The sequence below is a fragment of the Gorilla gorilla genome, chromosome 16, assembly GCF_029281585.2.
Source record: "Gorilla gorilla gorilla isolate KB3781 chromosome 16, NHGRI_mGorGor1-v2.1_pri, whole genome shotgun sequence".
Classification (NCBI taxonomy): Eukaryota; Metazoa; Chordata; class Mammalia; order Primates; family Hominidae; genus Gorilla; species Gorilla gorilla.
The window spans coordinates 76,843,297-76,856,671 of NC_073240.2; the positions used below are offsets into that span (position 1 = coordinate 76,843,297).

The 13,375-nt window shown below is 39.6% G+C and overlaps 1 protein-coding gene and 1 pseudogene across 8 annotated transcripts in view; both read right to left on the reverse strand.

The window, feature by feature from the left end:
• NRG4 (neuregulin 4) overlaps positions 1-13,375 on the reverse strand; it is a 123,915-nt gene that overhangs the window by 34,052 nt on the left and 76,488 nt on the right. The gene's annotated exons all lie outside the window — the stretch shown is intronic.
• Positions 11,990-12,096, reverse strand: LOC115930986 (uncharacterized; annotated as a pseudogene).

A 13,375-nucleotide genomic window follows, 5' to 3' on the forward strand; every position in this document is an offset into this window, starting at 1 on the left:
CACACCTGTAATTCCAGCAATGTGGGAGGCCAAGGTGGGTGGATCACAAGGTCAGGAGTTCAAGACCAGCCTGGCCAAGATGGTGAAACCCCATCTCTACTAAAAATACAAAAATTAGCCAGGCGTGGTGGTAGGCGCCTGTAATCCCAGCTACCCGGGAGGCTGAGGCAGGGAATTGCTTGAATCCGGGAGGCGGAAGTTGCAGTGAGCTGAGATCGCGCCGCTGCACTCCAGCCTGGCAACAGAGCAAGACTCCGTCTCAAAAAAAAAAAAAAAAAAAAAAAAATTCCACAGCCATATAACAACAAACAAATGTTGCCAAAATCCTATGAAACCCCTACTAGATTTTTATAGGCCAAGAAACAGTGAGAGAAGACTAGCTTGTGACCTTTGCATCTTTTATTAGCTAGTGCTATAAATGTAACTTCATTAAAGCCTTTATTAGATTCTTAATAATATGTAGAGATATTTAGCTAACATTCAATCTCACAAAATTTTTGTTGTTTAACGTCACATTTATATGACATTAGCACCATTAAAAACTGATAATTATTAGTACATCAAATGTATTAGTAAATTTAAGTCCAGTTACGAAGCAAAATCTTAGATTTTTTTTTTTTTTTTTTGAGATGGAGTCTTGCTTTTGTTGCTCAGGCTGGAGTGGAATGGTGTGATCTCAGCTCACTGCAACCTCTGCCTTCTGAGTTCAAGAGATTCTCCTGCTTCAGCCTCTTGAGTAGCTGGGACCACAGGTGTGCACCACCACACCCAGCTAATTTTTGTAGTTTTAGTAGAGACGGGGTTTCACCATGTTGGCCAGGTGGGTCTCGAACTCCTGACCTCAAGTGATCTGCCCATCTCGGCGTCCCAAAGTGCTGGGGTTACAGGTGTGAGCCAACGTGCCTGGCCGCAAAATCTGATTCTTTTAAGATTGACTGTTACCCAGGTAACTTATGTGCTGAAATGAACTACACGTTGTATCTAAATGAACTACATGTTGGGTATAAATAAGTCTTCATAGAGAATAATCCATATTTGTCACTAGGAAGGATATTGTTTATAATTTCATTGTGAAGGACTATAATTTCTTAGCTTAAGTAAGTCACTGAAAATTTGAAACATTTTATTTACTAAAACTAGCTAAGGCACAGTGAATGAAGAAGCATGTCAAACAAATGGCAAGAGTAAGCAACAGTAGTGTAAAAACATGACCCTCATTACTGAGTGTGTGCATTCGCTAGTCTTTTCCAATGGAGACTTTTTGGGAAAAACACCCATAGAATGCTGGTTGGGTCATGAGAGTACTGAGATAAAACTTTATAATTTGTTGATTTTCTTAATGTTGTCTTCTTTCTCCATATTAACAAAATCAAGTCTTTACTCTCCTTACTTTGCTGGCCTCAAAAAAACGATCAGGGAGGAAATCTAAAACTGATCTAAAAAAGTGTAAGGCTGGGTGTGGTGGCTCACGCCTGTAATCCCAGCAGTTTGGGAGGCTGAGGTGGGCGGATCATGTCAGGTCAGGAGTTCGAGACCATCCTGGCCAACATGGTGAAACCCCATCTCTACTAAAAATACAAAAATTAGCTGGGCATGGTGGCGGGTGCCTGTAATTCCAGCTACTCAGGAGGCTGAGGCAGGAGATCATTTGAACCTAGGAGGCAGAGGTTGCAGTGAGCCAAGACTGTGCCACTGCACTCCAGCCTTGGCGACAGAGCGAAACTCCATCTAAAAAAAAAAAAAAAAAAAAGTCTAGTGCTGGGTGCAGTGGCATGCAGCTGAGCATGTAATCTCAGTTACTTGGGAGGTTGAGGTGGGTAGATGGCTTGAGGCCAGGAGTTTGAGACCAGCCTGGGCAACATAGCAAGACCCCTGTCTCAAAGCAAACAAAAATAAGTAAATAACAGTCTATTAAAAAATCAGAAGAAAAAACTACAAACAAAAAGTGCATATATGTTTTTCTTAGTTTATCATTTTATGATACATACAGACTTGTATATACAAAGTATCTATACATAGAAATTGCTATGTGTCCACTTTTCCTTTAAGTAACAATTTCAATAAATATACAGTTATGTTTAAATGTTATAAATAATATGCTAATTGGCCTTTCCATTGTAGAAGTGTTTCACTGTTCATGTTTTGGTAAAACTTCAAGGGTTCAAGACCATAAACCAGGAACAGCTGGAAAGACTTACACTCTTAAATCACCAGACACTCAATTAAACCACAGTTCTCAACAGACAGTATTCATGCTGGCATCTTACCTTCCCAGGCTTCAGGTCTCAACAACCTTCTAATGCAGGGAAAATCTCATGCCCCAACTTGGAATAAGACAAAGAGAAGCCAGCATCAGTTCACTTCCTGACAAAAGAAGTTAAGTATTAGAGCTGGGCAAAAGTCACAGTTGTTACTCTGCGTGGTATTCCTACGTAGAAAATGAACTCTTACTGATGACATAATGGAGTATTTGCCAGCTGCCTTCCAAAGAAAATAATGGATGATAAAGACAGTAATCAAAAGGATAACCAAAATTTGGAAGCAAATGCATAATTTGGTATAACTTCAGTATGCAGCAATAAGAAGAAAATGAAAAATCTTTAGAGTATACGTTGCCTTTCATTAGCCTTCAGCTTCTTTGAACAGTAAACCTGAGTTAGTTCTGAAAGGTAGTTTCTACTCTTAGATATGTGACACAAATCAATAAGACAAACTCAGGTAAAGAGAAGTAGACCTAAGAGAGCAGGTATGTTCCTATAGTTTCATCACCATATCCTGCCATGTGTGCGTATTGTAAGAACAGTGATCTGGCAAAATGTGAGGGTTAAATAAAATTTATACTCTTTTTAAGTTTCGTTCTAAGCATGGTGAGGTCAAGAAAGATGTATCAGTTGTTACTGCTGAGAACACTAATGAAGAATCTTTTTCAGAAGTAAGGTTTCTAAAATAAAAAGTGTTAACAAAATGCATAGCTAAACAGAGGAGTTGTTTTATGCATTTTAAACTGTTCTTTTATTATAAGCTTCAAGGCTGCTATTTCCATTCTTAAGGTGTTTCTAAAGATCAATCTAATTCTTGATGTTTAAAAGCATATGGTATGGTGCCAAAAGTCAAAGTAAAGAGGACTTTGTTTTAATTAATATCTCAGAGGCATTCTGAACTTTTTTCTTTGAACTACAACCTTCTACTAAATTTACAGATGAAAAGGCAGAACTCTTATCTAATAAGAGTGCCAAGAGCCAGTCTATCTTAACCATTTGATCTTAAGAAAGCCTTAAAAATTTCTGGGGTTAATAAAACAATTCATAAAATCCTGACAACTCCTTTTGAAAACTGAGTTTAGTAAAACACATAGCAAGGTCCAGCAAAATTGCTGAGAGACCAAAATACAATTGAGACAACATGTCCAATGAAGAAGCACAATAAATGTTGGTTTTCAAATTATAAGTGAAACTCAACCTTTATCATTTTACTTTCATATAACTAGCTTTTCACATATTCTATGTTTGTACTCCTAAACTGCTTCTCTTAAATAGATTTCAGTCTTTGTTTTATCACCTGACAAATGATAATTCCACCTATCGAAGACTGGGGGTGCTACTATTGTGGACAGGGGACAGAGCTGGGCCTTGGCCTAGGCAGCAGGGACCGTCCCAGGTCTGAGCCTGTGGCTCTATGGGCAGGTACTGGTTGGGAATGACCCTCAGGGAGGGCCCTGGTGAAACCAGACCTTACCAGGTCACTCTGGATAATTATTCCAATGGTAATTATTTGCCAAGTTAAACCTCCTCCCATCAGAGTCCCACCTTCACACTGTGCAATGTTTGGCTCTGAAGTGATCCTCTGGATGGGTCACAAGATGCGTGGAGGAAAGTGAGACAGCAAGAAAAGGCCTCACCTAGCTAAGGATGCAGGGATAGGTGAAGACAAACTCCTTGCCCCTATGCTTGCTCAAAGAATCTCGTAAGTTCCAGCTGAAATGTTGAAAGATTAGGGCCTGGCTGACCTTGTGTCTAAGTGGGCCAAGAAGTCAAGGATTGCTTCCTGGATTGTTCCCTAGAGAAAGACGGAAGCAGACAACAGAAAAAGATGACCAGGTGTCCTGTCAAATGCACCTTTCTGGGTTATCTGATTCTATAAGTACCTGTGATTTTCATTGTCTTCGAGCTATTTTACAACTCTGTAAATTGTAGAAAACTTATGCTAATGCAAATGAATTTTGTCCAGTGTAATACAACAGATTGCCCTGTGGATACCGACTAGTTTCATACCTATTTGTAAATTCATTTCAACATGTTTGATTACCTGTACATATGTGTGTGGTTTGAATTCTCCTTTAAGCCAGTTGTGACATCTATTGGTTCCCTCATTAATCAGTTCCTCATTAACTGTAAGAACAATAAGGGTTTGGTTTTTACAGTTTGACCATCTCATGATCTCTGTAGAAGGTGATATAGATCTATCCCTATTGGGTGAGATGACAGAGAATCTGGTTATACTTAAAAAAAAATTTGTCTATTTTCTTTAAGCTCAAATCAATTAAACATGTTATGCCCACTGGGAAGGAGAACACCTCTTTGATTTTGGACCAGAGAGATTTTGTGTTTCTGTGTTTACTCTTGACTTGTGCCAAACTTGTAGACATGAAGCTGTAAGCTCTGTCTCTATGTGTCCAAAATTCAGAAAGCCCTTTCCCTCTCATTATGTGAGATATAATATCCTATCTATAGAGGATATTATTACAGTATAATGTCTCTTAAATTATACTGTTCTTATTGACTTACGATAAGCTCTGTTCTTATTGTAAGGAGCTCTGTTCTTATTGACTTACAGAGATAAGTAAGTTCTTATGTAATTTGAATATTCTTAAAATTCCCAGAAAAAGGAAATTGGACTTCTAGTGCTTTAAATGTGCTAAACTCAAATTCTTCTCACCAAAACTAAGAAACATTTAAAAAAAATCTAAGCTCATAATAAGAGTAAAATTGTGAACAGTGCCACAATAAACATACGTGTGCACGTGCCTTTATAGTAGAATGATTTATAATCCTTTGGCTATATACCCAGTAATGGGATTGCTGGGTCAAATGGCATTTCTAGTTCTAGATTCTTGAGGAATCCCCACTGTCTTCCACAATGGTTGAACTAATTTATACTCCCACGAATAGTGTAAAAGCATTCCTATTTCTCCATATCTTCTCCAGCATCTGTTGTTTCCTGACTTTTTAATGATTGTCATTCTAAATGGCATGAGATGGTATCTCATTGTGGTTTTGATTTGCATTTCTCTAATGACCAGTGATGATGAGCCTTTTTTCATATGTTTGTGGGCCACATAAATGTCTTATTTTGAGAAATGTCTGTTCATATTCTTTGCCCACTTTTTGATGGGGTTGTTGGTTTTTTTCTTGTAAATTTGTTTAAGTTCCTTATGGATTCTGGATATTAGCCCTTTGTCAGATGGATAGATTGCAAAAATTTTCTCCCATTCTGTAGGTTGCCTGTTCACTCTGATGATAGTTTCTTTTGCTGTGCAGAAGCTCTTTAGTTTAATTAGATCCCATTTGTCAATTTTGGCTTTTGTTGCCATTGCTTTTGGTGTTTTAGTCACGAAGTCTTTGCCCATGCTTACATCCCGAATGGTATTGCCTAGGTTTTCTTCTAGGGTTTTTATGGTTTTAGGTCTTATGTTTAAGTCTTTAATTCACCTTGAGTTAATTTTTGTATAAGGTGTAAGGAAGGGGTCCAGTTTCAGTTTTCTGCATATGGCTATCCAGTTTTCCCAACATCATTTATGAAGTGGAGAATCCTTTCCCCCTTGCTTATTTTTTGTCAGGTTTGCCAAAGATCAGATGGTTGTAGAGGTGTGGCATAATTTCTGAGGCCTCTGTTCTATTCCATTGGTCTATATATCTGTTTTGGTACAAGTACCATGCTGTTTTGGTTACTGTAGCCTTATAGTATAGTTTGAAGTCAGGTAGGGTGATGCCTTCAGCTTTGTTCTTCTTGTCCAGGACTGTCTTGGCTATACAGGCTCTTTTTTGGTTCCATATGAAATTTAAAGTAGGTTTTTCTAATTCTGTGAAGAAAGTCAATGGTAGCTTGACAGGGATAGCATTGAATCTCTAAATTACTTTGGGCAGTATGGCCATTTTCAAGATATTGATTCTTCCTATCCATGAGCATGGAATGTTCTTCCATTTGTTTGTGTCCTCTCTTATTTCCTTGAGCAGTGGTTTGTAGTTTTCTTTGAAGAGATCCTTCACATCCCTTGTAAGTTGTATTCCTAGGTATTTGATTCTCTTAGTAGCAATTGTGAATGGGAATTCACTCATGATTTGGCTCTCTGTTTGTCTGTTATTGGTGTATAGGAATACTTGTGATTTTTGCACACTGATTTTGTATCCTGAGACGTTGCTGAAGTTGTTTTTCAGCTTAAGGAGATTTGGGGCTGAGGGTTTTCTAAATATACAATCATGTCATCTGCAAACCCAGAGACAATTTGACTTCCTCTCTTCCTATTTGAATGCCCTTTATTTCTTTCTCTTGCCTGATTGCCCTGGCCAGAACTTCCAATACTATGTTGAGTAGGAGTAGTGAGAGAGGGCATCCTTGTCTTGTGCTGGTTTTCAAAGGGAATGCTTCCAGCTTTTGCCCATCCAGTATGATATTGGCTGTGGGTTTGTCATAAATAGCTCTTACTATTTTGAGATACATTCCATCAATACCTAGCTCATTGAGAGTTTTTAGCATGAAGGGGTGTTGAATTTTATTGAAGGCCTTTTCTGCATCTGTTGAGAGAATCATGTGGTTTTTGTCATTGGTTCTGTTTATGTGATGGATTACGTGTATTGATTTGCATATGTTAAACCAGCCTTGCATCCCAGGGATGAAGCTGACTTGATTGTGGTGGATAAGCTTTTTGATGTGCTGCTGGATTCAGTTTGCTAGTATTTTATTGAGGATTTTCATATCGATGTTCATCAGAGATACTGCCCTGAAATTTTCTTTTTTTGTTGTGTCTCTGCCAGGTTTTGGTATCAAGATGATGCTGGCCTCATAAGATGAGTTAGGGAGGAGTCCCTCTTTTTCTATTGCTTGAAATAATTTCAGAAGGAATGGTATCAGGTCCTCCTGGTACCTCTGGTAGAATTCAGCTGTGAATTCATCTGGTCCTGGGCTTTTTTTGGTGGGTAGGCTATTAATTACTGCCTCAATTTCAGAACTTGTTATTGGTCTATTCAGGGATTCGACTTCTTCCTGGTTTAGTGTTGGGAGGGGGTATGTGTTCAGGAATTTATCCATTTCTTCTAGATGTTCTAGTTCATTTGTGTAGAGGTGTTTATAGTATTCTCTGATATTAGTTTGTATTTCTGTGGGATCAGTGGTGATATCCCCTTTATCATTTTTATTGTGTCTATTTGATTCTTCTCCCTTTTCTTCTTTATTAGTCTGGCTAGCAGTCTATTTTGTTAATCTTTTCAAAAAACCAGCTCCTGGATTCATGGAGTTTTTGAAGGATTTTTCATGTCTCTCTTTCTGTTCTGCTCTGATCTTAGTTATTTCTTGTCTTCTGCTAGCTTTTGAATGTGTTTGTTCTTGCTTCCTCATTCTTTTAATTGTGATGTTAGGGTGTTGATCTTTCCTGCTTTCTCCTGTGTGCATTTAGCGCTATAAATTTCCCTCTAAACACTGCTTTTGCTGTGTCCCAGAGATTCTGGTATGTTGTGTCTTTGTTCTCATTGGTTTCAAATAACTTCTTTATTTCTGCCTTTTGTTATCTACCCAGTAGTCATTCAGGATTAGATTGTTCAGTTTTCATATAGTTGTGTGGCTTTGAGTGAGTTTCTTAATCCTGAGTTCTAATTTGGTTGCACTGTGGTCTGAGAGACTATTTGTTATGATTTTCATTCTTTTGCATTTGCTGAGGAGTGTTTTACTTCAATTATGTAGTCAATTTTAGAATAAGTGCGATGTGGTGCTGAGAAGAATGTATATTCTTTTGATTTGGGATGAAGAGTTCTGTAGATGTCTATTAGGTCTGCTTGGTCCAGAGCTTAGTTCAAGTCCTGAATATCCTTGTTAATTTTCTGTCTCGTTGATCTAATATTGACAGTGGGTGTTAAAGTCTCCCACTATTATTGTGTGGGAGTCTACGTCTTTTTGTATGTCTCTAAGAACTTGCTTTATGAATCTGAGTGCTCTTTTATTGGGTGCATACATATTTAGGATAGTTAGCTCTTCTTGTTGCATTGATCCCTTTACCATTATGTAATACCCTTCTTTGTCTCTTTTGATCTTTGTTGGTTTAAAGGCTGTTTTATCAGAGACTAAGATTGTAACCCCTTTCTTTTTTTTCTTTCCATTTGCTTGGTAAATATTCCTCCATCCCTTTATTTTGAGCCTATATGTGTCTCTGCATGTGAGATGGGTCTCCTGAATAGAGCACACCAGTGAGTCTTGACTCTATCCAATTTGCCAGTCTGTGTCTGTTAATTGGGGCATTTAGCCCATTTACATTTAAGGTTAATATTGTTATGTGTGGATTTGATCCTGTCATTATGATGTTAGCTGGTTATTTTGCCTGTTAATTGATGCAGTTTCTTCATAGTGTCAATGGTCTTTACAATCTGGCATGTTTTTGCAGTGGCTGGTACTGGTTTTTCCTTTCCATGTTTAGTGCTTCCTTCAGGAGCTCTTGTAAGGCAGGCCTGGTGGTAACAAAATCTCTCAGCATTTGCTTGTCTGTAAAGGATTTTATTTCTCCTTTGCTTATGAAGCTTAGTTTGGCTATATATGAAATTCTGGGTTGAAAATTCTTTTCTTTAAGAATGTTGAGTATTGGCCCCCACTCTCTTCTGGCTTGTAGGGTTTCTGCAGAGAGATCTGCTGTTAGTTTGATGAGCTTCCCTTTGTGGGTAGGTAACCCGACCTTTCTCTCTGGCTGCCCTTGACATTCTTTCCTTCATTTCAACCTTGGTGAATCTGACAATTATGTGTCTTGGGGTTGCTCTTCTTGAGGAGTATCTTGTGGTGTTCTCTGTATTTCCTGAATTTGAATGTTGGCCTGTCTTGCTAGGTTGGGGAAATTCTCCTGGATAATATCCTGAAGAGTGTTTTCCAACTTGGTTCCATTCTCCCTGTCACTTTCAGATACACCAATCAAACATAGGTTTGGTCTTTTCACATAGTCCCACATTTCGTTCCTTTTCATTTTTTCTCTAATCTTGTCTTCATGCTTTATTTCATCAATTGATCTTCAACATCTGATATCCTTTCTTCCACTTGATCGATTTGTCTGTTGATACCGTGTATGCTTTACAAAATTCTCGTGCTATGTTTTTCAGCTCCATCAGGTCACTTATGTTCTTCTCTACACTGGCTCTTCCAGTTAGCAATTCCTCTAACCTTTTTTCAAGGTTCTTAGCTTCCTTGTATTGGGTTAGAACATGCTCGTTTAGCTTGAAGGAGTTTGTTATTACCCACCTTCTGAAGCCTACTTCTGTCAATTTGTCAAACTCATTCTCCATCCAGTTTTGTTCCCTTGCTGGCGGGGAGTTGTGATCCTTTGGAGGTGAAGAGATTTTCTGGTTTTTGGAATTTTCAGCCTTTTTGCACTGGTTTTTCCTCATCTTCGTGGATTTATCTACCTTTGGTCTTTGATGCTGGTGACCTTCGGCTGGGTTTTTTTTGTGGACACCCTTTTTGTTGATGCTATTCCTTTCTGTTAGTTTTCCTTCTAACAGTCAGGCTCCTCTGCTGCAGGTCTGCTGGAGTTTGCTGGAGGTCCACTCCAGACCCCGTTTGCCTGGGTATCACCAGCGGAGGCTGCAGAACAGCAAAGATTGCTGCCTGTTCCTTCCTCTGGAAGCTTCATCCTAGAGGGGTACCCGCCAGATGCCAGCCAGAGGTCTCCTGTATGAGATGTCTGTTGACCCCTGCTGGGAGGTGTCTCCCAGTCAGGAGGCATGGGGGTCAGGGACCCACTCGAGGCGGCAGTCTGTCCCTTAGCAGAGCTCGAGCGCTGTGCTGGGAGATCTGCTGCTCTCTTCAGAGCCACCAGGCAGGAACGTTTAAGTCTGTTGAAGCTGTGCCCACAGCCGCCCTTCCTGCAGGTGCTCTGTCCCAGGCAGATGGGAGTTTTATCTGTAAGTCCCTGACTGGGGCTGCTGCCTTTCTTTCAGAGATGCCCTGCCCAGAGAGGAGGAATCTAGAGAGGCAGTCTGGGTACCGCCGCTTTGTGGCACTGTGGTGGGCTCTGCCCTGTCCAAACTTCCCAGCAGTTTTGTTTACACTATGAGGGGAAAACTGCCCACTCAAGCCTCCAGATGCCCCTCCCCCGACCAAGACAGAGCATCCCAGGTCGACTTCAGACTGCTGTGCTGGCAGCGAGAATTTCAAGCCAGTGGATTTTAGCTTGCTGGCCTCCATGGGGGTGGGATCCATTGAGCTAGACCACTTGGCTCCCTGGCTTCAGCCCCCTTTCCAGGGGAGTGAACGGTTCTGTCTCACTGGTGTTCCAGGCGCCACTGGGGTATGAAAAACTCCTGCAGCTAGCTCTGTGTCTGCCAAAATGACCACCCAGTTTTGTGCTTGAAATCCAGGGCCCTGGTGGTGTAGGCACCCGAGGGAATCTCCTGGTGTGCGGGTTGCGAAGACCGTGGGAAAAGCATAGCATCTGGGCCGGAATGCACCATTCCTCACAGTCCCTTGGCGCTTCCCTTGGCTAGGGGAGGGAATTCCCCCAACCCATGTGCTTCCCGGGTGAGGTGACACCCCACCCTGCTTCGGCTCACCCTCTGTGGGCTGCATCGACTGTCTAACCAGTCCCAGTGAGATAAGCCGGGTACTTCAGTTGGAAATGCAGAAATCACCTGCCTTCTGCATTGGTCTCGCTGGGAGCTGCAGACCAGAGCTGTTCCTATTTGGCCATCTTATCACTTCTTTCTTTTGGGAACATTCCTGATCTTCTCTTCTAGCTTTTTTTTTTTTAAATGGAGTCTCACTCTGTTGCCCAGGCTGGAGTGCAGTGGTGTGATCTTGGCTCACTACAACCTCTGCCTCCCAGGTTCAAGTGATTCTCCTGCCTCAGCCTCCCAAGTAGCTGGGATCACAGGTGCCTGCCACCATGCCCAGCTAATTTTTGTATTTTTAGTAGAGATGGGATTTCACCATGTTGGCCAGGCTGGTCTCCAACTCCTGACCTCAAGTGATCTGCCCACCTCAGCCTCCCAAAGTGCTGGGATTACAGGCATGAGCTACTGCGCCCAGCCTCTTCTAGCTATTTTGAAATATACAATAAATCTAGCAGTATTTTTGTACCCATTCACTAACCTCTCTTCGTTTTCCCCACATCCACCCAGTACCCTTCCCAGCCTCTGGTAACCATATTCAACTCTCTACCTCCCTGAGATCAATATTTTTTGGCTTTCACATATTAGTGAGAGCATGCAGTATTTGTCTTCTCATGCCTAGATTATTTCCCTTAACATAATGACCTACGGCTCCATTCATGTTGCTGCACATGACGGGACTTCATTTTTTTTATGGCTGAATAATATTCTATTGTGTCTATACCTACATTTTCTTTATCCATTCGCCTGTTGATGGACACTTAGGTTAATTATGTATCTTGGCTATTGTGAATAGTGCTGCAATAAACATGGGAGTACAGACATCCCTTTGATATACCTTTTATTTTTTGAGACATATACCCAGCAGCAGGATTGCTGGATCATATGGTGGATCTATTTTCAGGTTTTAGAGGAACCTCCATACTGTTTTCCATAGTGGCTGTACTAGTTTCATTCCCAATAGTGTACTACCATTCCCCTTTCTCTATATTCTCACCAGCATCTATTATTTTTGTCTTTCTGATAGTAGCTGTGTTAACTGGGGTGAGATGATATCTCATTGTAGTTTTGATTTACATTTCCCCTATGGTTAGCGATGTTGAACATTTTTTTCATCTGTTGGCCATTTATATGCCTTCTTTTAAGAAATGTCTATTCAGATTACATGTCCATTTTTTTCAATTAGCAATAGTTGCGCCTCAGATAAACCTCATTGGCTACAATACTGTCACTGCACAAAGCTATATCTCCACTTTTTTCATCAGGTTATTTGGGCTTTTTTTCCCTGCAGAATTGTTGGAGTTCCTCATACATTCTCATTACTAATCCCTTGTCAGATGGATAGCTTGCAAACATCTTGTCCCATTCTGTAGGTTGTCTCTTCACTCTGTTGGCTGTTCCTTTGCTGAGCAGAAGCTTTCTAGCCTGATGTAATCCCATTTATCTATGTTTGCTTTTGTTACCTGTGCTTTTGAGGTCTTACTAAAAAAAAATCTTTGCCCAGATCAGTGTCCTAAAGCATTTCCCCCTATGCATTCTTCTAATAGTTTCATAGTTTCAGGTTTTATATTTAAGTCTTTAATCCATTTCTGTGTATAGTGTATAGTTAGACAGCTAATAGCATTTGCCTGTGGTTATATCAGCAAAACTCTTTATACTGTTCTTTTCTTATCTCCAAATTGGGTGGATTTTGACCTCTCTTTTTCTGTAGTTGGGCTGTTTTAATAAACATTTGTTTGAACACATGGGTTTTGAAGAGAAACACACAAACAAGATAATTTTATCTTGGTGCCCCCTTTAATTATTATTTGTCAAGGTCAAAATAGCTAAAATCAAAATCTGGTATAAAAGTTTATATTTTATTGAAAAGGTTACATTTCCAGCTTTAATCATAACTGAATTGCATAAGACCAGTAAAATGCTGGCCCCAAAAAATGTTGTAAACAATGATCATTCATTGTTCACCCAACTATGATACATTTTATTTTCTGGATATTATATTAAGAGCTTAACTTGAATAAGAAGTCAATCAAACTGAATATACTGTATTTTAATGTTTAGTTTTTGTATGTCAAAGTAAATTTACTAAATTATGCTTTCATTACATAAATTTCTTGCCTCCTATATATGCCCATTCTCAATCAGTTTAATTAATTCTTATTAAAACAAGACAAATTACAAAGAGTTCATCTGAAATTGTACTGCAAATGGTAACTGAACCTTCTTTGTTAGCTTTTATATCCTACAGCCGCCACATGGAAGACTTTCAGAATTATTTTATTGGTAAGTCAACTGATTTATCATTTTTTCTTGAAAGATGTTTGTGGCTATATATGAAGTATCTAAATATTACCTAACTTTTATTGACTGTTTTTACTATTTTTCACCTGATAAGCTTTTAGCATGTTCAAAATACATATATGAGAAAGAATTTGGCTTAAAAAGGTCTACAACCTAGAATTGAACAAGAACCATGTTCAGTAGTATAAAAGTTCATTTCAGAACAAAAAATAAATGGAAAA